This window comes from Antechinus flavipes, chromosome 4 (genome assembly GCF_016432865.1).
Source record: "Antechinus flavipes isolate AdamAnt ecotype Samford, QLD, Australia chromosome 4, AdamAnt_v2, whole genome shotgun sequence".
Taxonomy (NCBI): Eukaryota; Metazoa; Chordata; class Mammalia; order Dasyuromorphia; family Dasyuridae; genus Antechinus; species Antechinus flavipes.
The window spans coordinates 180,821,390-180,845,891 of record NC_067401.1 but is presented as its reverse complement, the minus strand read 5'-3'; the positions used below and the strand labels follow the sequence as shown (position 1 = coordinate 180,845,891).

General features: G+C 34.1%; 1 long non-coding RNA gene across 1 annotated transcript; it reads right to left on the bottom strand.

Annotated features, from left to right (window-relative positions):
• Positions 1-390: 390 nt before the first annotated feature.
• LOC127560795 (uncharacterized) lies at positions 391-23,774 on the bottom strand. Its single transcript, XR_007953407.1, has 3 exons — positions 21,710-23,774; positions 2,076-2,178; positions 391-871 (listed from the first exon to the last, which is right to left on the bottom strand). It is a non-coding gene; the product is annotated as an uncharacterized LOC127560795 (long non-coding RNA).
• Between the last annotated feature and the right edge of the window lie 728 nt (positions 23,775-24,502).

Below are 24,502 nucleotides of genomic sequence, written 5' to 3'. Positions count from 1 at the left end.
TCTAATCAGACAATAAAAGAAAGCTGAAATTTGGGCTAATAGGGATCATTGATGCTTATTATGTTTGCTCAGATAGACTGGGAAAATATTGATTCTCCCTTTTGTCAGACAGGTGATATGAAAACTGATATCTTTTTTACTAAGATTTGGGTGACCTAAGTCAAATACCCCAAGGCCCTCAATTTAATATAGCCTAAATTCACATTGTATTAATTAGTCAGAGGTAATTAGTACCTCTCAGGAACACCTACTTTTAGAAGGCTATATAAACTCTGAGCCCATTATCATGACTGGGCTTTGGTTCAAGGGAGTCAGCCAGATGACCATTCTTTTATTAGTAAACATGCTGGTTCTATTAATAAAATGATTAAGTTAACCAGAAACTGTCTCTCAATTTTTTATTGTCTCAATTTTTATAGGAAGAAACTAAGTATAATACAAAGAATTGATCTCACATTTCTACAATGAAGGTCATACAGAGTCTTTTGCTTTAAGAGAATGAAATGGAAAAAAAACTGAGTAAATAATTTCTAGAACACGAAACAGAAAATCAAAACTGTCAGTGAAAATGGTAGATGTTAATTTTTTTAAAAAGATGATATTCTCATTAAAAAATGCTGGTTCTGGCTGACTGGCTAGAGAGGGAAATGATCTGTCATAAGTTTACTAAGAAAAGCCAACATCCATGGAAGGATGACCAGTAGAGCTGGAATGGAGAGTAAAATTGGACCTCTGGATTCCTCAAGGGCTTTAGCATTCACACAGATCTTCTCCTTAATCAAGAAGGGAAAACCATATAAAGTTTTAATTTCTCCTTGACAATCTTCTTCAGTGCCACATCTCTTCATTATTATGTCATAGTAAGAATCACCTGCAAAAAAACAGAAATGAGTTATATTTTTATATCCCTAATTTCATTTAAGTCATTCTGTGAAACTTTGTTATTTCCCATATCCTCAGAGACTCTGAGGATCTTGAGGTCTCTGTTTATTTTAAGCTTCTCCAAGGAACAAGTTTCGTAGCTTGCTAAAAGAAGTTTAAGTTTCTGACTCTAGAATTTAATAGCCCTGCCCTATCTCATACTATTCCTATTCACATTTTCTACATCCCAGCTGAACTGAACTATTCCTTTTATAAGACTAATTTTAGTTACAATAATCTTGCACACAAGAATAGTCTTGTATGAGAATGAAATAGACTTTTATCCATTTCATTCTATAGGAGATCACAACTTTATAGTCACATAATTAACTAGAAGATACAAGGAACACAACATCCCACTATTTGTGCAACTGGGTTTTTTACCATAGAATAAAAGAGAACCTTAAAGATTCACCTTCAAGATATCTTCATGCATGTGTTAGTCATGCAAGATTCCTTGAAAGATGTAACAGAAATAACTTTTTCCCATGACCTTCTGCATCATATAAAGTAAAACATAAACATATGAACAAATGTTTACCAAGTGTATTTGGCATTCTGTTAGACATTCTCCATAATGAAGTTCTAATTGAAAAAGTATTACCTCTAAGTAGTGAGACAGTTTAAATACCATTTGTAACAGCATTAGACTGCTAGCACTAATCCCCAGAATACTACAAAGCTAAATAAAATACATAATCACCCAAAAGAGTTTAAGCCTAATTATGTACATAAAAAACCAAATGGTTGAAGAATGCCTATTGTCAAGACTATGATATGCAGCTGAATCCATCAAGCAAGTCTAGTGGCACCATTTTTTGCAATTTCAAGTACTAATACAGTGTGTCTCATTTTTGGTAACTCTTACAATATATCAAACTTCTTTACTATTATATCTACTATGATGTTCTCTGATCAGTGATCTTTGATATTATTATAACTGTTTTGGGGTGACATGAACCACACCCATAAAAAATGGCAAATTTAATCAAAACTGTTATATATGTTCTGACTGCTCCACCAATAAGCCTTTCCCCATCTCTTCATGCCTCCTTATACCCTCAGACACAACAATTTTGAAATTAATCCAATTAATAATGCTATAAGGCCTCTAAGTGTTCAAGTGAAAGGAAGAATCAATCAATGAGCCAAACCTCATTGTTGTCTTATTTTAAAAATTGTCACAGCTATCCCAGCCTTCAGCAACCACCACTCTAACCAGTCGGTAGCCATCAACATCATGTCAAGATCCTCCACCTGCAAAAAGATTATTGCTTGCTGAAGGCTCAGGCGATGATTTTTTAGCAATAAAGTATTTTTTAATAAAAGTATGTACATTTTAGATATATACTACTGCACACTTAATAAGCTATGGTAATAGTGTAAATATAACTTGTTTATGTATTGAAAAACAAAAAAAACTTTTTTGCATCATTCACTTTATTGTGGTGATCTGAAACTAGACTGGAAGTATTTCCAAGTATCTTTAGTAGATGCCACAAATAGGCAAAATGAACTAGTCCTGAAATGTAATGAGATTAAAAGTATAGGCTATGATGCATTTAGAAAATTGTATAAAGCTTTTCATATTAGTAATAATAATAATTGTCAACACATATTAGAGCTTTAAAGTTTACAAAATTCCTATTATTCTCATTTAATCCTTACAACAGCACTGTTAAGGATCCCAAACATTTCCCTGAAACAGAGGCCTCTCTTTTTAGCTTCCAGGCATGCTATATGGCTTCAAATCATGAAATACCAGTCTTCAAAGTATTAAAGTTTCATATCAATGAAAGGATAAGATAAACAATGAATATAAATTTAATCTAGCATGCCATCAATGAAAAAATGCAGCATAAAAATTGTCATCAATATTATTTAACCAAAGTGAGGGGAGGATCAGGTCATAAAAAAAGATCAAGAAACAAATATAATTAAAACTTCAAACTATAGTAAAACTATAAATGAAGACTTCAAAACTGTTATCAAATTGAAAATTGAAAAATCTAAGCCACAATAGATTAAAGTCTATTGCTTTCATGTTGTGTTTGCTATTATTTAATCTTTTTCCAATCTTGTTTGATTCTTCATGACCACTTTTGGAGTTCTTGGCAAAGATATTGAAGTGGTCTGCCAATTTCTTCTCTAGCTCATTTTCAAAATGAGGCAAACAGGGTTAAGTGATGTTTTCAGGATCATACATCTAGTAAGTGTCTAAGGCTAGATTTGAACCCAGGAAGAGAGGTCTTCTTGAATCAGACCCTCTACTCCAGACCCAACCTCCTAGCTAGCCACTGTTTTCATGCTATCAGGAATTTAGAAAGAATCAAAAGTTGTTTGTACTGAGAATATGATAAGAAATGACTCATTTCAGAACATTTGCAACTTTTCAGATCTCACTGGGGCAAACCAGTGGGGCAACTTCAGCAAACTTGCACAATAAAAAATGAACTTAAAAAGTAAGCATTTCTATATGGTCCAACAAAATCCAGCAGGAAGATACAGGGGAATAAATTCCATTTAAATAATTGAAAACAACATAAAATACTTGGGAGTCTACCTGCCAAGAAACACACAAGATTATATAAACACAAATATAAAACACTTTTTACACAAATAAAAATCATTTAAACAACTGGAGAAATAATAATTACTCATGGGTAGGTTGAATCAATATAATTAAAGTGACAATATTACCTAAATTAATTTACTTATTCAGTATTATACCCAAACTACCAAAGAATTATTTTATAGAGTTAGAGAAAAATAATAATAAAATTCATCTGGCAGAACGACAGGTCAAGAATAAAAAAAAAAAAAAAAAAAGAATCAAAGGAAAGAAAACAAGCTTAGCAGTACCAGATCTCAAACTACATGACAAAGCAGTAATATTAAAATAACATGGCACTGAAAAAGATAAAGATTTGTTGATCAGTGGAATAGATTAAGTACATAAGGTACAGAAGTTATTAACCCTGGTAACTTACTTTTTAAAAACACAAAGGTTCAAGCTTGGGGGCAAGGACTCATTATTCAATAAAAACTGCTGGGAAAACTAGAAAGCAGTCTGGCATAAACGAGGCACAGACTAACATCTCAAATCATATACCAAGAAAAGGTAAAAACAGGCACATGACAAGAGAGATAAAAAGAATGATATCCTAAGCAAATTAAGATAGTACGGGAAAAAATGGTTAGATTTCTGGATAGGTGAAGAGTTCATGACTAAATAAGTGATAGAAAAGATCATGGGAATTATATAAAGTGGTTAATTTTTATTATATTAAGTTAGTTTTTGCTCAAACAAAACCAATGCAGCCAAATTTTGAAAGAAAGCAGGAACCTAGGAGGGTAGAATATTTTTATAGCAGATCTCTTTCTTTAATTAGATAAAGGTCTAATTTCATAAATATATAAGGAACTGAGCCAAATTTATAAAAATAAGAGCTACTCATCAATTGATAAATAGTCAAAGAATATAAAGTTTTGAGAAGAAATTAAATTACCAATAATTATAATTTTAAATGCTCTAAAACACTAATAATTAGAGAAATTAAAATTTAAATAACTCTTGAGTACTATCCTACAACCATCAGATTGGCTTACATGACAGAAAAGGAAAATGACAACTGTTGAAGACCTAAAGAGAAATAAGCAAAACTAAGAGAACATCATTCACACTAATAGCCATATTGTAATGATAATTAACTGTGGAAAACTTAGCTACTCTGATTAATACAATGATCTAAGGCAATTCCAAAGGATTCAGATTGAAAAATGCTATCCACCTCCAAAGAGGAAATTGATGAACTGAGTACAGACTGAAGCATGTTTTTTTCACTTTATTTTTCTTGTTTTGTTTTAGGGGTTTTTGCAATATGGATAACATGGAAATATGTTTTACATGACTTCACATGTATAAATAGTATATTGCTTACTTTTGTAATACTTTTGCAATTGTGGGAAATGGCTAGGAGGAGGAAAAGAACTTGGAACAGAATTTTTTTTTAAAGGTGTCACTGGGCAGCCTTGAGATTACATTTTATGTATTACACTGTGTAAGGAATTCAGAATTTCATCAACATAATCACAGAATAGAGAGCAAATACAAAGTTGTTTAACTATAAAAAGTAGCCAAGTCATGTGGTCCCTATGAGGAACAAATAAGTCTACAGAGTAACTCAGAAAAGAAAACTGTATTTTATCACTACAGAACATATCCTCTGGATAACATTTTTAAGAGTAAGCAATGAGCCTAGGAAAAAGCTTCAAAGAGAACATCCATCTTCTGATGGAATGAAGAGAAAATGCATTAAACTGAAGAAAGTTAAACTATAAGAAGCCATGTAAAGCTGGAAAAGTAGAAGTACATCCAGAGATTACTACCAAAGGTAACCACAAACAAAGAAGATAACACTTTATTTGGAATCAGAGGTTATGCTTCTAGAAATACATTTACCATCCCAAGATTGTCCTCCTAAATTTGAATTCTTCACTGTAGCCTGAAGTCTTTTCCTCTAAGTGTTTTACACATTTAGTTTATCTTGATAATGAGTCTTAACTACCACATCTGTTAGTCAGGATATGTTTACTGGAAACAGAGTTGGACAGAGACCCGTGAGGCCAGGAAGAGACATAGATCTAATATTGAGGGATTAGGCTAGAATCACTCTCTGACAAAGGACTCTGAGAAAAAGGCCTTTAACTATTTCTCAGGGAGGAGGAAGGCTTGTACTGGGAAACCTATCTGAGCAACAAATCAATAGCTATATGAAAAACAAATAGAAATGTTTGAACAACACTGATCACTACATCATAACACACACACACCATCACTACTATAAGAAGGGTCACTGAACTTGTTTCCCTGAGATGAAACAATTCTGTTCCTATCTGCAAGTTTTGACATGTATATACTGAATCTAAAATAACTACCTGGATTTATTGTGAGAATACCATATTTAAAAGCCACCAGATCATATCTGCTATCTAAATATCTCCCCTCTCTCCCTCTGCCTCTGCCTCTCCGCCTCTGCCTCTCCTTCTCCCTCTCTCTCCCCCAGCTTCTCTGCCTCTGTGTCTCTCTCACTATTACATAATAATGCTATGTAGTAGCATTATTATGTCAGATGCTTAAGGATACCATTCTACTTGCAATTGCATAATTATGATGATAATTGCAAGATTATACCTTTAATTCTAATAGACTGACTACATGATGCTGAGATTTTTGTTTCTTCACCAGGATAACTGGGGCAGCTAGAGAGCATAGTGGATAGAGTATTGGCCCTGAATTCAAATCTGGCCTCCCAACACTTAATACTTCCTATCCACTTGACCCTGGGCAAGTCACTTAACTCCAATTACCTAAACAAAACAAACAAACAAAAAACAAGGGTAATTAATAGAAAGCCAGTATGTTTCTTTGTTACCTACACAGTGTCAAGAGATTTATGTATAAAATAGAAAAAGTCTCTTCAGTTATTGGGCAGGTAGGTGGCACAGGGAAAGACTCCCAGTCCTGGCATCAGGAAGACCTGAGTTCAAATCCTACATCAGATTCTTGTTAACAGATACTTATTAGCTCCGTGACCCTCAGCAAGTCACTTAACCCTGTTTGCCTCAGTTTCCTCATCTGTAAAATGAGCTGGAGAGAAAATAGTTAAACACTCCAAGCTGTATCTCTGCCAAGAAATCCCCAAATTTGGATCACAAAGAGACTAAATAATAATAATCTTGAATATTGGTGGGGTACCTGTGAATATGTCACAATATATTATCCTTGAAAGTAGGGAAGGAAATAAATATTTATATATGCTTTCTAAACACCAGACATTGTGCTAAGCATTTTACAAATGTTATCTCACTTTATCAAAATAACCCTGGGAAGAAGGTGTTATTATTGTCCACATTTTACAATTGAGACATTAAATGACTTGCCCAGTGTCTAGTAAGTGTGTGAGGTCAAATTTGAATTCAGTTCTTCAGACGCCAGTCTCAGTGCTCTATCTGTGATACTATCTAAGCTGACCCAGAAGGGAGATTCTTTATCAATAATATTACTGATCCATCAAAATACTGAAATTGTTTTCTGTCTTAAATCATTATCTAAATACAATGTTTTTAAAGGCTAACCTTAAACTATCACTTTCAATTCTAGTGCCATACAAACAATAATAATTCTGTCACTCATTTTTACAGGGCTTTCTACTTTCCAAAGTACTTTCATAGTGTTCTATATCAAATTAATTCAATTCCTTTGATTATGTAGAGTGGCTCACCAGGCACCGTGACCTAGTGATTTGTTTTATGAAACAAATTACCACTCTGTTTATGAGTCATAATCATACTCCAGTTTATCGGTTAGCTGGGGGTTGCATTTTTTGTAGTAAATTTTCCTAACTTAAGTCAGAGACAAAGTGGTAGTATTGAAAGAACAATGCATCTGGAATCAGAGAATCTCACTTTGTATCCAAGCAGTACTTCCGAGTTGTGACCTTGAATAAGTCACTCAATTTCTCTGCCTCATTTTTCTAATCTATAAAATGGCAGATTTGGTTGCTAGAACCTGAATTCAAATCCAGCCTGAGAAATTTAAGTGTTTCTTACACCTCTAAATGGTATGATCCGTCTGAAAACAAACATTATTTCATCTCAATGGGGCCACAGGTCAACTATGTCATAAGCCCTATATTCTTATTTCCTGCCCTCTAAAACTCCATAAGTTTTATCTGGCACATGATTTCAAATAAGGGAAAATCAAACCTAAAATATTTGTTTGGGAAAATGCTTTGAAAATGAAATAAGAGAAATGAAAATTAAGAGAAAGATTGGGCTCAATGGTAAAAGCACTGGTCCAAAATTCAAGAGACTTAGGTTCAAGGGTTCAACTAAATGAGTTTGGGCATGGCTCTCAAGCCTATGATTACCTCTTCTATATTGCTTCTTTCCCTGAGGATAGGTGACCCAATAAGAACCTTAAGATGGACTGAAAAGGATATCTTCAGTCTTGAAGGCAACTTTGTGAGCTTGAGGGTTTGAGAGCTATTGAGTCCCTCCAGTCAGTACCAGCTGCACCAAAGAAGGCATACCATCTGTTTATTACAGTGTTATTGCAGGAAAAAATTATCACAGACAGAAAAAGGAGCTCAGTCTCTGACATTGCTTACCAGAAGATATGGACCTTGAGAAATATAAGACAGAACAAAGATGATGGTGAAATTGATTTAAATGTCTCGTATTTTGACATTTTTTAATATCAGCTTCACAAAAAGTACGTTACTGCTTCTTTTGAAAGTTTGCTTTGTCAATGTGCCTTTGTGAGCTTCTTGTCATCAAAAAATCAAAAATTTATCAATATGCTAGAACTTTGAACTGTATCTGATCAAGTGAAAATTAATAGAAATAAATATAAAATCCCATAAAAAACAAAAATCAACTGCATAAACACAGCAGGATGAGGCCCACATGGACAAATTTCTATGGAAAAGAAATGAAGTATTGTTATGCCACAGTTCTCTTTAACTGTTCTGACTCAGTTTCCTTGTACAAGTTTCCCTTGTCTCAGTCTCCCTAATTACTCCCCTAAGCTGTAAATCTCCCTCTGGTCCATGAAGGCTGAGGACCAATTACTCTAAGGTTATAAATTGTTAGCCCAAATAAGATAAACAAGAGAATAGACCTCCTGATTATCTTCTGTCCTCAAGAATTTATTATATCCCTTTAAAATATTCCAAGATATTTCACTGACATCTTTATCTCTGGGTATTCAGACATCATGTCTCTGGGTTTTTTTTTTTTTGGTTTATAGCCTTTTCCAGCTGGACAGGGACTTTCCCGCACTTCTCATCCCTTCCTTTGTTCAGAGAAAAGGTATTTAAGAAGTTGGGGTTCCTCCATTCATTTGCTGGAGTATGGCGGCTGGCAGTTATATGCTGGACTCCTCCAGCCCTGGGACCAACATGAATTCCTTGGTCCCAGTATATCTTTATCTCTGTCTGACTGGATAATTTGAGACGAGAGTCCTGTCCAGTCAATCTTACTCTCCCATTAATAAAATATTAAAAACTCTCTAATCTCTCTCCTGCCTCAGTTTCTCTGGCATTACAGTATGACATAGATGCCAAAAAAATTAATAAAATCAAGCAATATTAAAAAAGGCAAAATGTCCCAAAGTAGAGAGCAAATGGGAGATGGGAAGGATATGAGATCTAACTTCAAGGATATTAAAGAGAAATTAAATTTATTCTTTTCAGTCTCAGAGGAGCAATAGGTAAAAGTTGCAGAAAAATAGAGTTCCCTCAATGTTAAGAAACATTTTAAAATAAAAATATCTAAATGTGATGTGCCCGGGAGAGAGGAAGGAGAAAGGGATTAAGCAAGGAGAGGGAAAATCTCAGTGGGTTCTCCCTAACTAGAGATATTCAAGGAGAAATTACACAGCTATTTAAGAGAGATATCTAGCAGTGATTCTTGCTCAGGTAGGATTGATCTTGATCATTTCTGAAGGTGCTTCCAACTCTTATGTTCTATTTCTATGTATTCCTTAACAATAAAGTGAAGATCAGATTTCTGGGAATTCAGCAATGTTTGTCTTTCTGCCATGGTCAAGTAACTGTTATTATCTATGCTGAAAGAATAAATTGGTCTTCCTTCTTCAACGGAAGGCAAAAAAAGATAAGGTGGCACAAGGGATAAAGCACCTGTCCTGAAGAAACTCAAAAAGGACCTGAGTTCAAAACTATACTTACTAGCTGTGTGACCCTGACAAGTCATTTAAACCCAACTGCCTACATTTTAAAGTAAAGAAAAAGAAAAACAGAAGGAAAAGCAAAGGTTGAGGGCAGAAGAATTCCACAGCTCATCAGGGAGAATTGAGTTTCCCTTTAAAAATACCAAAGAGTAACTTCAAAGTAAGAGCAAAGGAAAAAATATCTGAAGAGACAGAGAGGAATACTGACTTGTGGAAGGAGTTTAGAATATTGAAAAATGTGACAAAACCAACTACTATTTGACAAATAACTCCAAAGCAGTAATAAGAGAAAAATCAAATTAAAACAAGTATGTTTTTTTTTTTTTTTCTGAGAAGCCATTAGGAAGATGAATTCAAATCCTGTCTCAGACTGGATAAATCACTTTCAGATTTAGTAATAGCACCTACTTCACAGGGTTGTGAGGAAAAAATGTAAATCATTTTGTAAAGCCCTCAAATAAACAAATCTTATAAGAGCTAAATAAGTTTAGTTATTATCTATTATTTTCACAACTATCAAACTCGTGAAGATGACAAAAAATTTGAAACAGTCAAGATGGGGGTGCTCAGGGAAGACAGACATTCTAATACAAATAATAATAATAATATAGGCAGAGATCTGGATTGTTTCATTTATCTTGGAAGAAATTATAATATTGCTTGATTATTATTGAAATTAGAGTAGCAATGAAAAAAGTAGGGGCTCTACAACCTAGAAGTAACAAATTGTGGTATCTGATAACCAAATGGTAACCAAATATTTTGTTGTATGAAATGGTGAATATAAGGGATTCAGAGAAACATGGAAAAATCTAAGTAAAATTCTGTAATGTGAAGTAAATGGATACAAATATTTGCAAAGATAACAATTTTTAAGAGTACAAAAAATAGCCAAATTCCAAGAATTTGTAATGGCCAATCTTGATCACATAGAATATACAATGAAAAATAGCATCCTTCTCTTGGAAGAGAATAAGGGGATCATGGGAACAGAATTTTGCTCACTTTCTCAGGAAAGAGCCTAGAAAGTATTCCTGAAGATTATGAAATTCTAGATTTAAAAAAATTTTTTAAGGTTATGTTTTCATAGGTTTTCATAGGTTGTATTCTCATCACTGCTGCTTATTAAAGAAGAGAAATTAAGAAAATAAAAGAAAATTAGTGAAATTAAGAAGATGGAGTTTGAGAACAGGATTTGGATTTCTGTATCACAGCTTAAAATAAATAAATGGCAAATTTAAAGTCAGGGATGAAGTATATCTAACAAAGATTAATAAGGTTGTATGATTAATAAGATTGTATTTCTCTTCTTGAAACCAAAATGAAACTCAATATAAAGGACATAGTAAGAGAGCAACTGAATGCTCTTCATGAATTCCAATTATCTCATCTATATGAATTATATAGGTTATTAAATGAACTGGAAATATGATCCCTGAAGCCAGTCAGTGATCCTTGAAGATTGCTGAAAATAAGACAGATGTCATAAGACTTCAGAAAGGCAAATGTCCCTTTTTTAAGGGTAAAGGGGGGGTCTGCAAACTATAGCAAGTAACTTCTATTTCCAGAGAAAAGAAAGATAGCTAGAAAGATAGACAGAAGGAGAGGAGAGGAAAGGAAGGGGAAAGGAAGGGAGAAAGTAAGGAGGAAAGTAAGGGGGAAAGGAAAGGGGAAGGAAGGAGAGAGGGAGGGAGGGAATAAGAGAAGGAAGAAAAAAGGCTTAAAATGCATTAATAAAGAGAAGTATATGGTGTAGTGGATAAAAAGCCACCCTTGAAGCCAAAAAGATTTATATTCAATTCCTACTTCTGATATATACAGTCTTTGTGACCTTTGGAAAGTAACTTAGCTTCTGAGTGTACTAGACTACTCTTGAAAACTAACAATTTCCTCATTTTCTTATGCCAATGAAATCACAGGTCAAACCCCTATAACTATCATTATAGAAATGATTACTGAATATCCAGGAAAGGAAGTAGTGATCAAAAGTTAACATGGCTTCATTATGAATAGACCAGGTCAAACTAACCTCATTTTCTTCTTTGAAAGAATTATTCATACTATGACAGTATGACATAGTATTGAAATTATAGTTAACTACATTTCCAAGTGTTTGCTAATATCTCCTAAGCCTTCCTGGGGATATGTGGGCTACTTCTAGGTTGAATATAGCTATGTAGAATATAATGGCTGTATGATTAGATTTGTCATTAATGACTTTCTGTCAATTTGAAAAATCTTGAGTGGAAAGTGTCTAAAATAGAAATAATTGTCCCTAATGCTGTTTAACATTTTTTCAGTGATTGGAATAAAATGGTGAAGTGGCTAAATGGCAATTCATATGAAAGAGACCTGGGGTTTTAGTGAACTATAAGCTAAATTATATTACATGGTAACCAAAAAAGCCAATATGTGTAAGCTACATTGAGAAAGATCCAGTCAGAAACCAGGGAAGCCATAGATCTATAATTCTGCTCTGGTCAAAAAACTACTGTGTTTAGTGCTGAATGTCACATTTTAGGTAGAGTGCCTACCTAAGGCACTCTTAAGTGCCTTTAAGAAGAAAATGGTTGGGAGATCATGACATATAAGGATTAATTGAGGGCCAGGTCAGTTTATAACAAATTAAGAGTGAAGAGATAGATGCATCATTTACATTTAGATATTAGATAGGCTCATATAGAAAAGGAATTAGATTTATTCTATTTGGTTCCAGAAGACAAAACTAGGGGTAGATTTTGGTTTAACGTAAGAAAAAGCTGGGGGCAAAAGCAAGATGGCACATTCTTCTTTTTGATCTTTTTTATGACCAACAACAAATTAGAAAATTCAGCCTTTGAATTGGTTTTGAACTGGCAGAATCCACAAATATTGGGAGTACAGCAAATTATTTAAAAAGATAATTTTGAAGATCACCAGAAAAGATCTGTTTTAGTGAGGCACAGAGGGAGGTGGCCAGGTTCAGGCAGGGAGGCAAAACATGAAGGCTGGCACACACACTGTGCAGACCCCAGGCAGGGTGAGGTCTCCACAGGGCAGTGCAAACTGCACACAAGAGAGAAACTACAGGGAGGAATCTACACCAGTGTTAGCTACTCTGCCCTGGCTGCAAGCCAGTAGATCAGCAAAGAAGTTATAAAACATCCAACACAAACACAAAAGGCAAATAGTAAACCCTGAAGGGCTAGAGTCTCACTGAATCTGGCCACACCTACCTAGCTCTGAGAGTGAATCAGCACAATCCCAACTCAGCTGCAGCAGCTTGGCAGCCACTTGTAGAAGAAACTTGGAAAACCTCCCTTGCCTAAAAAGCAGATCCCAACTTTAAAAAAAAAAAAAAATGAGTAAAAAATCAAAGAGAATTCTAACCATAGATAGTTTTTGTGGTGAAAGAGAAGAACAGATTTCAAACCCTGAGGAGACTAAAAGCAGATCATGTCCAGATGAAGCTCCAAAAAGTGATATAACCTGGTTCCCATTACACAAGACTCTCCTAGAAGAAAGTTAAAAGGATCTCAAAAGAGAGCTAGAAGAAAAATGGGGAAAGGAAAGGGAAATTCTGAAAGAGGGTTTGAAAAAGGTATATAACGCATTAAAAGATAGATTTGATAAAAAGGAAAAATAAAACAACTCCCTGAAAAACAGAATTTGTGAAATGGAAAAGGTAAATAACTCCCAAGAAAACAGAATTTGTGAAATGAAAATGGTAAATAATTTCCAGAAAAACAGAAATTGTGGAATAGAAAAAGAAAATAACTCCATAAAAAACAGAATTTATGAAATGGAAAAAAATTCCATAGAACTAAACAACTCATTTCAAAACTCAATTGGACAAATACAAAAAGAAGTAAGAAAAAAAAAAGTAAATGAAGAAAATAATTCGCTAAAATTCAGAACTGAACAAGTGGAAATGAATGACATCAAGAATCAGTCAAGCAAAACCAAAAAAAAGAAAAAAAGAAAAAAATAGAAAAATATGTAAAATACCTATACTTGGGGGAAAAAAAACTGACCTGAAAAATAGATCTAGAAGAGGCAATCTAAGGATTATTGGACTCTCTGAAAACCATGATGAAAAAAGAGCCTAGCCACTATTTTTCAGGAAATCATCAAAGAAAACTGCCCTGATGTCATAGATTCAGGAGGTAAAATAGCCATTGAAAGAATTCACCGAACACCTCCTAAAAGAGACACCAAAATTAAAACTCCCAAGAATACTGTGGCTAAATTTAAGAACTATAAGACTAAGGAAAAAATATTACAAGCAGCCAGAAAGAAACAATTCAAATACCAAGGAGCCACAATAAGTATTACCCACGATCTACCAGTTTCTATCTTAAAGGATGGAAGGGCCTGGAATCTGATATTCCAAAAGGCAAAGAACTTGGAATTCAGTCAAGAACAAACTACCCCACTAAAATGAGCATTTTCTTCCAGGGAAGAAGATGGGCATTCAATGAAATTGGTGAATTCCATTTATTTCAAATGAAAAGACTAGAGCTAAACAATAAAATTTTACCTCCAAATATAGAACTCAAGAGAAGTATAAAACAGTAAAAGAACTCTTGAGAACTGTATTTCTGTTATGGGTACACTTAGAGAATGCATGTATAATTTGATTTTACCTTTATAATATAAAAAAAGGAATTAGAAATAAAAAGGGAATGGTACCAGAATAAGGGAAGAGTGAAGATAAAATGAGGACAATTATATTTCACAAAAAGGCAAAGGAAACTTATTACATGTGAGGGAAAAAATGGAGAGGGATGAACATTGTTTGAATCTTACTCTCATCAGATTTGACTCAAAGAAAAATATCAGATGTATTTGGTTTATAGAGAACCTGCTCTCTATTTAAAAGTAGGAGAGGAAAGGCAAAAAGGTAAGGAGTAGGCTAAATAGAAGGGAAAACAGAAGTAGTAGGGAAAAGGTATAAGAAAGAGGGAGGAACTTTAAAGAGATTTTAAAGGGAGGTGGACTGCTTGAGATAAGTGGTGCTCATAAATTAGATACTGGGGAGGAGAGAAAGGGGGAAAGGAAAGAGAAAGGTATAATCTGGGGATAATAAGATGACGTAAATACAGAATTAGTTAGTTTTAACCATAAATGTGAATGGGGTGAACTCTCCCATAAAGTGGAAGTGGATAGCAGACTTGAGTAAAAGTCAGAATCCTAAAATATATTGTTTACAAAAAACACATTTAAAGCAGAGTGATACATACAGAGTAAAGGTAAAAAACTGGAGTAGAATCTATTATGCTTCAGGTGAAGTAAAAAAAAACAGGGGTAGCCATCCTCATCTCAGATCAAGCAAAAGCAAAAATTGATCTAATTAAAAGAGATAAGGCAGGAAACTATATCTTGCTAACAGGTACCATAGATAATGAAGCAATATCAATACTAAATATATATGCACCAAGTGGTATAGCATGGAAATTCCTAAAGGAGAAGTTAAGAGAGCTGCAAGAAGCAATAGATAGCAAAACTATACTAGTGGGAGATCTCAATCTTGCTCTCTCAGAACTAGATAAATCAAACCACAAGATAAATAAAAAATATATTAAAAAGGTAAATAGAATACTATAGAAGTTAGGTATGATAGATCTTTGGAGAAAATTGAATGAAACACTAAAAAGTAAATTTTCTTATCAGCAGTTCATGGAACCTATACAAAAATTGATCATATATGAGGACATAAAGACCTCAAAATTAAATGCAGAAAGGCAGAAATAGTAAATGCATTTTTTTCAGATCAAAATGCAACAAAAATTGCATTCAATAAAAACCCAGAGGAAAACAGACCAAAAAGTAATTGGAAACTAAACAATCTCATCCTAAAGAATGAATAGGTGAAATCTCCCTAATGAATATTGATGCTAAAATCTTAAATAAGATATTAGCAAAAAGACTACAGAAAATCATCCCCAGGATAATACACCATGATCAAGTAGGATTTATACTAGGAATGCAGGGCTGGTTCAATATTAGGAAAACTATCAGTATAATTGGCCATATTAATAATCAAATTAACAAAAACCATATGATCATCTCAATAGATGCAGAAAAAACATTTGATAAAATCCAACATCCATTCCTATTAAAAACTCTTGAGAGTATAGGAATAAATGGACTTTTCCTTAAAATAATCAGTAGCATCTATTTAAAACCAACAGTAAGCATCATATGTAATGGGGACAAACTACAATCATTCCCAATAAGATCAGGAGTGAAACAAGGTTGCCTACTATCATCATTACTATTTAATATTGTATTAGAAATGCTAGCTTTGGCAATAAGAGTTGAGAAAGAGATTAAAGGAATAAGAATAGGCAATGAGGAAACCAAATTATCACTCTTTGCTGATATGATGGTATACTTAGAGAACCCCAAAGACTCTACTAAAAAGTTATTAGAAACACTCCACACCTTCAGCAAAGTTGCAGGGTATAAAATAAACCCACATAAGTCATCAGCATTCTTATATGTCACTAACAAAACCCAACAGTTAGAGATACAAAAAGAAATCCCATTTAAAGTAACTACTGATTGTATAAAATATTTAGGAATCTATCTGCCAAGGGAAAATCAGAAACTTTATGAGCAAAACTACAAAACACTTTCCACACAAATTAAGTCTGATCTAACCAACTGGAAAAATATAAATGCTCTTGGATTGGGCGAGCAAATATAATAAAAATGACAATACTACCTAAATTAATCTATTTATTTAGCGCTATACCAATCAGACTCCCAAAAAACTACTTTGATGAACTAGAAAAAATAACAACAAAGTTCATATGGAAAAACAAAAGGTCAAGAATTTCAAGGGAATTAATGAAAAAGAATGAATAGGTGAAACAGCAATAATTTCATCCAAGAGAATGACAATAATTAGACAACATACCAAAATTTATGGGATGCAGCCAAAGTGGTAATAAGGGGAAATTTTATATCTGTAGATTCTTACTTGCATAAAATAGAGAAAGAGAATATCAATGAATTGGACTGCCATCTAAAAAAGTTAGAAAAAGAGCAAATTAAATACCCCCAATCAAATACCAAACTTGAAATTCTAAAAATAAAAGGAGAGATTAATAAAATTGAAAATAAAAAAAAACTATTGACTTAATAAATAAAACTAAGAGTTGGTTTTATGAAAAAACCAACAAAATAGATAAACTTTTAGTTAATTTGATTTAAAAAAGGAAAGAGGAAAATCATATTATTCATCTTAAAAATGAAAAGGGAGAACTTTCCACCAAGAGGAAATTAGAACAATAATTAGGAATTACTTTATCCAACTTTATGCCAATAAATTTGATAACCTAAGTGAAATGGAGGAATGCCTACAAAATATAGATTGCTCAGATTTAGGAGAAGAAGTAAATTATTTAAATAGTCCCATTTTAGAAAAAGAAATAGAATAAGCTATTAATTAACTCCCTAAGAAAAATCCCCAGAACCAAATGGATTTACATGTGAATTCTGCCAAACATTTAAAGAACAATTAACTCCATTACTACATAAACTGTTTGAAAAAATAGGAATTGAAGGAGTCCTACCAAATTCCTTTTTGGATACAGACATGGTACTGATACCTAAACCAAGTGGGTTGAAAATTGAGAAAGAAAATTATAGACCAATCTCCCTAATGAATATTGATGCTAAAATCTTAAATAAAATATTAGCAAAAAGATTAGATAAAATCATCCCCAGGATAATACACCATGACCAAGTAGGACTTGTATCAGGAATGCAGGGCTGGTTCAATATTAGGAAAACTATTAGCATAATTGACTATATCAATAACCAAATTAACAAAAACCATATGATTATCTCAATAGATACAGCAAAAGCATTTGATAAAATCCAACAGCCATTCCAAACACTAGAGAGTATAAGAATAAATGAACTTTTCCTTAAAATAGGCAGTAGCATCTATTTAAAACCAAAACTGTCACCAAGCATCATATGTAATGGGGATAAACTGGAACCATTTCCAGTAAGATCAGGAGTGAAACAAGGTTGCCCATTATCATCATTACTATTCAATACTGTATTAGAAATGCTAGCTTTGGCAACAAGATAAGAAAGAGATTAAAGGAATTAGAGCAGATAATGAGGAAATCAAATTATCACTCTTTGCAGATGACATGATGGTATACTTAGAGAGAGAATCAATTAAAAAGATATTAGAAATAATCCACAACTTTAGCAAAGTTGCAGGATACAAAATAAATGCACATAAATCATCAGCGTTTTTATACATCATTAACAAAATCCAACAGCAAGAGATACAAAGAGAAATTCCATTTAAAATAACTGCTGATAGTATAAAATATTTGGGAATCTGTCTGCCAAGGGAAAGTCAGGAACTATATGAGCAAAACTACAAAACACTTTCCACACAAATAAAGTCAGATCTAAACAACTGGAAAAATATCAAGACTTGGATAGGTTGAGTAAATATAATAAAGATGACAATACTACTTAAACTAATCTATTTATTTAGTGCTATACCAATCAATCAAACTCCCAAGAAACTATTTTACTGACCTAGAAAAAAATAACAACAAAATTCATATGGAAGAACAAAAGGTCAAGAATTTCAAGGGAACTAATGAAAAAAAAAAAAAAATCAAATGAAGGCAGCCTAGCTGTACCAGATCTAAAATTATATTATAAAGCAGCGGTCATCAAAACCATTTGATACTGGCTAAGAAATAGACTAGTTAATCAGTGAAATAGGTTAGGTTCAAAGGACAAAATAGTAAATAACTATAGCAATCTAATGTTTGACAAACCCAAAGATCTCATCTTTTGGGATAGGAATTCACTATTTGACAAAAACTATTGGGAAAATTGGAAACTAGTCTGGCAGAAACTAAGCATTGACCCACACCTAACACTGTATACCAAGATAAGGTCAAAATAGGTTCATGATCTAGACATAAAGAATGATATTATAAACAAATTAGAAGAACATAGGATAGTTTACCGCTCAGATTTGTGGAGAAGGGAGGAATTTGTGTCCAAAAAAACTGGAATTAATAACTGAAAACCAAATAGATAATTTTGATTATATTAAGTTAAAAGGGGTTTGGACAAACAAAACTAATGCAGACAAGAATAAAAAGGAAGCAATCAACTGGGAAAGCATTGTTACATCCAAAGGTTCTGATAAAGGCCTCATTTCCAAAATATATAGAAATTTGACTCAAATTTATAAGAAATCAAGCCATTCTCCAATTGATAAATGGTCAAAGGATATGAACAGAAATATGAATTTCAGAGAAAGAAATTGCAGCTATTACTAGCCATTTGAAAAGGTGTTCCAAATGACTATTGATCAGAGAAATATAAATTAAGACAACTCTGAGATACCTACATACCTGTCAGATTGGCTAAGATGTCAGGAAAAGATAATGACGAATGTTGGTGGGAGTGTGGAAAAACTGGGACAATGGGACACATTGTTGGTGGAACTGTGAATGGAGCCAACCATTCTGGAGAACAATTTAGAACTATGCTCAAAAAGTTATCAAACTGTGCATACCCTTTGACCCAACAGTGTTTCTACTGGGCTTATCTGCTAAAGAGTTCTTAAAGGAGGGAAATGGACCCATATGTGCAGAAATGTTTGTGGCAGCCTTTTTTATAGTGGCTAGAAACTGGAAATTGAATGGATTTCCATCAATTAGAGAATGGCTGAATAAGTTGTGGTATATGAATATTATGGAATAGTATTGTTCTGTAAGAAATGACCAACAAACTACTAGGCTTATATCCCAAAGAGATTTTAAAGAAGGGAAAGGGGCCTGTATGTGCAAGAATGTTTGTGGCAGCCCTCTTTGTAGTGGCCAGAAACTGGAAACTGAGTGGATGCCCATCAATTGGAGAATGGCTGAATAAATTGTGATATATGTATATTATGGAATATTATCATTCTGTAAGAAATGACCAGCAGGATGATTTCAGAAAGGCCTGAAGAGACTTACATGAACTGATGCTGAGTGAAATGAGCAGGACCAGAAGATTATTATATACTTCAACAATACTACTATATGATGATCAATTCTGATGGATGTAGCCCTCTTCAACAATAAAGATGAATTAAATCAGTTCCAACAGAGCAGTAATGAACTGAACCAGCTACACTCAAGGAAAATCTCTGGGAGATGACTATGAACCACTACATAGAATTCCCAATCCCTCTATTTTTGTCTGCCTGCATTTTTTATTTCCTTCACAGGCTAATTGTACACTATTTCAAAGTCCAACTCTTTTTATACAGCAAATTAACTGTTTGGACATGTATACATATATTGTATTTAACTTATACTTTAACATATATAACATGTATTAGTCAACCTGCCATCTGGGGGAAGGGGTGAGAGGAAGGAGGGAAAAAGTTGGAACAAAAGGATTTGCAACTGTCAATGCTCAAAAATTACCTATGCATATATCTTGTAAATAAAAAGCTATTAAAAAAAAGAAGAAGAAATGACCAACAAGATGATTTCAGAGAGGCCTGGAGAGACATGAATTGATGCTAAGTGAAATGAGCAGAACCAGGAGATCATTATACACAGCAACAAGAAGACTATACGATGATCAATTCTGATGGATGTGGCCCTTTTCAACAAGGACATGATTCAAACCACTTCCAATTGTTCATTAATGAAGAAAGCCATCTACACCCCGAGGGCGGACTATGGGAACTGAGTATGGACCACAACATAGCATTTTTACTCTGTTATTTGCTTGCATTTTTGTTTTCCTTCACCAGTTTTTTTTTCCTAGATCCGATTTTTCTTGTGCAGCAAGATAACTGTATAAATACGTATACATATATTGCATTTAACATATATTTTAACATATTTAACATGTATTGGACTACCTGCCATCTAGGGAAAAGGGAGGAAGAAGGGAAAAATTTGGAACAGAAGATTTTGCAAGGGTTATTGTTGAAAAAATTACCAATGCATATGTTTTGTAAATAAAAAGCTATAATAAAAAAAGACATATATTGGAATACTTGCCATCTGGGGGAGGGAGTAGAAGAATGGAAGGATAAAATTTGGTACACAAGGTTTTGCAAAGGTGAAATTGAAATATTTTGAAAATAAAAAGCCTTATAAAAAAATATAAGAAAAAGCTTGCTAATAATTAGAACTATCCAAATGTCAAATGAGTTGCTTCTCAAGATAGTGTGTTCTCCATCATTATTGGATACATGTTAGAGATATCATATACACTAATTTTCTATCAGGCGTGTTCTGAATTGTGTGACTTCTAAGTTTCCTTCTAATTCAGACAATAGTTCTGATTAAAATTCTCCATCCTAGGAAGCTTAATTCAGAGTCATTATCAGAATTTTTCTAACATAAGCCTCATAATCCTTCTGGTCTCTCTAATAAACCAAGTATCAATAGGATTGTTCTCAAATCACCAACTATGGTGCTGAAATGATTGTTCTTCTGGACAAAGGCAGAAAAGCATAGGTATTAATTACCCAAAAGTCAGTTTTTCTCAGTTCTCTTTTGGGAGTTTGGTTTTTAAAATCAACACGCCCCCCCCCAAAAAAAAAAAAACTCAACTGTTTCTTCCCATCCTTGTTCAAACCCAGAAAAGATTCCCATGTTGCCAGAATGAAAGAAACTGAAAAGCTTAAGTTTATATCTGCAAGTTCTCTATAATATACTCTCTAAAGCAGTTAAGTACATACCCAGGAAGTCAGAAAATTGACCTAGGTATAAGATCTCAGACCACTACTGTTACTTCCCCACCCTCCCTACTTTCTACCTTCTCCAAAGGTACTATTATCACTATCCCATTTCCTTCTCTTATTCAGCTTTCCTCTTTCTATTCTGCTTTATTCTTCCAGCCCAACTTTTTCTATCCTACTCTCTTGCCCCTATCAGCACATACCTAAATTTCCTCCCCTTTATCTATCCACAAACTATTCATTCCCCCATGGGTAAGCTTCTCCCCAGGAGTGGCCCAAAGAAGTGTAAGGATTGAAAGAAATACCCATTTTTGTGTTCCCGTAGATAGTGAGGCAACTCTTGTTCTTGTGGGTACACCATTTGAATTCTTTGTTGCAGATTCGCTGAGTTCCTAGTGCATTGCAAGATGGGCAGAATAGGCCGTTGGAATCATTTTGGGGGATTATTTCCTCCTCTAATACAATGGGTGATAACGGTCTGTTCCATTCCTCTTTCAAGTCTTGCCATGAAAATGGTGGCACCAAATGATGCTGCTGCGAAAGGTTGGATACAAGAAGTTCATCTATCTTTCCTTCAGCATTTCTTTTTGCTTTGTCTTCATTCCTGGCTTTTACACATGATAGGCAACTCAGATTACTAGAGCTGTTATTTTGAACTTCTCTATGTACCCTCTTAGGTCCTTCAAAGAGAAAGAAATAGAAAGGAAAATGACTAAAATATCTCTTTTTCCTTATGTCCACAATGAACCATATTTAGAAATTTTTTAGCCTTTAGTAAGATTGAATCTCTATCCACATAAAAACCAATTCTACCTCAGCCCCTAATTAATACCATTTAAGAATCACGACACCTTTCATTTTTATATAGTGCTTTATTACCTCCCCAGTCTTTTCACAAATACTATTGTATTCCATCTAAACAATCTTGTGAGGAAGGATGTAAAAGTAAGATCTCCATTTTACAGATAGGGACTCTGAGGTCCAGAGAGATTTTAAAAATTGTTAAATATCACAGAATTATCCAATGTCAGAGATAGAATGCCATTTAGTCCCATCTATCTCTGAACAGGGATCCCTTCTACAATATATCTGACAAGTATTTATTCGATACCCCCTTAAAAACCTGAAGTGATAGGGGACTTGGTACCTCTCAAGGCAGTCTACTCTTAGCTCTAAGTTCCAGAATGTTTTTCCTTATATTCAACTAAAACTGGCTTCTCTGTCACTTGCATTCAATGCATTTCAGGGATTTTGCTACCTTGGACAAGACATTTAACTTCTCTGGGTCTTTAAATTCCTCAATTGTTTAAAAAAAAAAAAGAAGAAGAAGTTTAATTCATTGTCTTTGAGGCTTCATCCAGCTCTAAATCTATGAACCTGTCATCCTGAGAAAGATAAGAGAGGGAAAGAGATTATATAAAATATTTTGGTTTGTTTTTACCTATTTATTCCCAAAAGTACAATGAAGAATCAGACCCTATCCCACCTCAAAACTCACTGCTTAATCCCTTTCTTCCATAAACAAACAATTCTAACAACGTCAAAAGCAGTGATAGCTGGGGAGAATGGGAAGTATGATATTTACAGGTCTTTCTTGTTCCCCTTCAATACCCACAATAATGAAGGAGATATTCTCCTTAAGCTAAAATTCAGAGTAAGTAGGAATCTTAGCATGGCATGAGTATCATCTTAGCATGAGTCTCAATTGGGATAGAAGAAGACCATTGGTCAAGGATGGTTACTTCCTTTTAGTCTATCTAATGAAAAGACTTGGGTCTTTTACTATTTAACCAGATGTTCTACTTCCTACTGGTCAGGTTCAGGAGCATATGAATGAATCCCAGATGCATCTGGACTTCTCCCTGCTTTTTCTTTGTACCTGAAGATGTCTCTGATTGGTTAATTTAGGAAAGGGGTTCTAGCAATGCCCACACAACATAAAAAAGCAGGTTGGACTAGATAATCTCTAAATTCCGTTCTAGTTCTAACAGCTCTTTGAGGGTAGAAACCACTTAAAGTGTTAAAATTTCTAGTACCTTGCACATAGTAAGCTTTAAATGAATATCTTTTTAAGTTGAATTGACTTCTGAGATTCTGGGCAAAAATCATGTAGTTAATTATAAGATTTTACATTAGAGAAAGTTGAGTTTAGAGTTAGATAGAGCTACCTACTATGATTATAGGGAAAAGGGAATTCTTTTAACCTGCCCTCTGATGCCCTCAATGTCAGTCAAAAAAGCTTAATTTAATGATCTTTTAGCTACTAAAGTAACTTAAAGTTAACTTCCCCTGGAAAAGAAAGTCTTAAGTTCTATATTACTGATACCTAAAGTAGGAATAGTTCCCTTTCTTCATCATAAGATTCCTGAAGAGGAAGAGATGAGAAAGAAGATTAGTCCCTCGAATGGCTCCCAGCTCATAGGCCTGGGAAAACCCTGAAAATGCCTCAGAAGGCTAAATAAAAGGGAACTCTGAACTCCGAATCTTTGTAGACATTCTAACAGAACCTTGCCTACTGCTGAAGATCTTTTCTTTGAGTAACCCACCTTTGCTATATGTGTTGCCCACTAAGAAGTCTGTCTTCCTGGCAAGCTGGCTTCTTAGTGTAATTAAATACCATTCTCTGCCATAAACCTTGTTCCTATGTTCACTGGGATTTGCGAATTCTTTCACAAAGCCTGCCACCAGCCAAGGGGATCCCATTGCTGTTAGGGGATCTCTTTCTATTCTCGCATGTAGAGGGCTGAAACTCTGAAAAAGGTATGCTTGAATCAGACAAAAGAGCACTTAAGGCTAATTACATATTTGATGTAAGATAATGGCTCTATAAGCATATATTTAGATGATGAAATTGCTTCTGCTGCTATCAAAGCATTCAACAAGCCCCCAGTCCTCATGATTGGGGCTTGCTGAATGCTTGGTGGTGAGGTAATCATATGCAAGAATTAGAGTGCTGAGGGAGAGAAGTCAGGATTATTTGGTGGCAGGACAAGGAGGAGAGAGGACTGGAGACTGGACTCCAGAATCCAGGATACATCTTTGACAACTTGCCTGCCTCCTTCACTTCTCCCCCCAAAGACCAAGGACTTTGAATAATC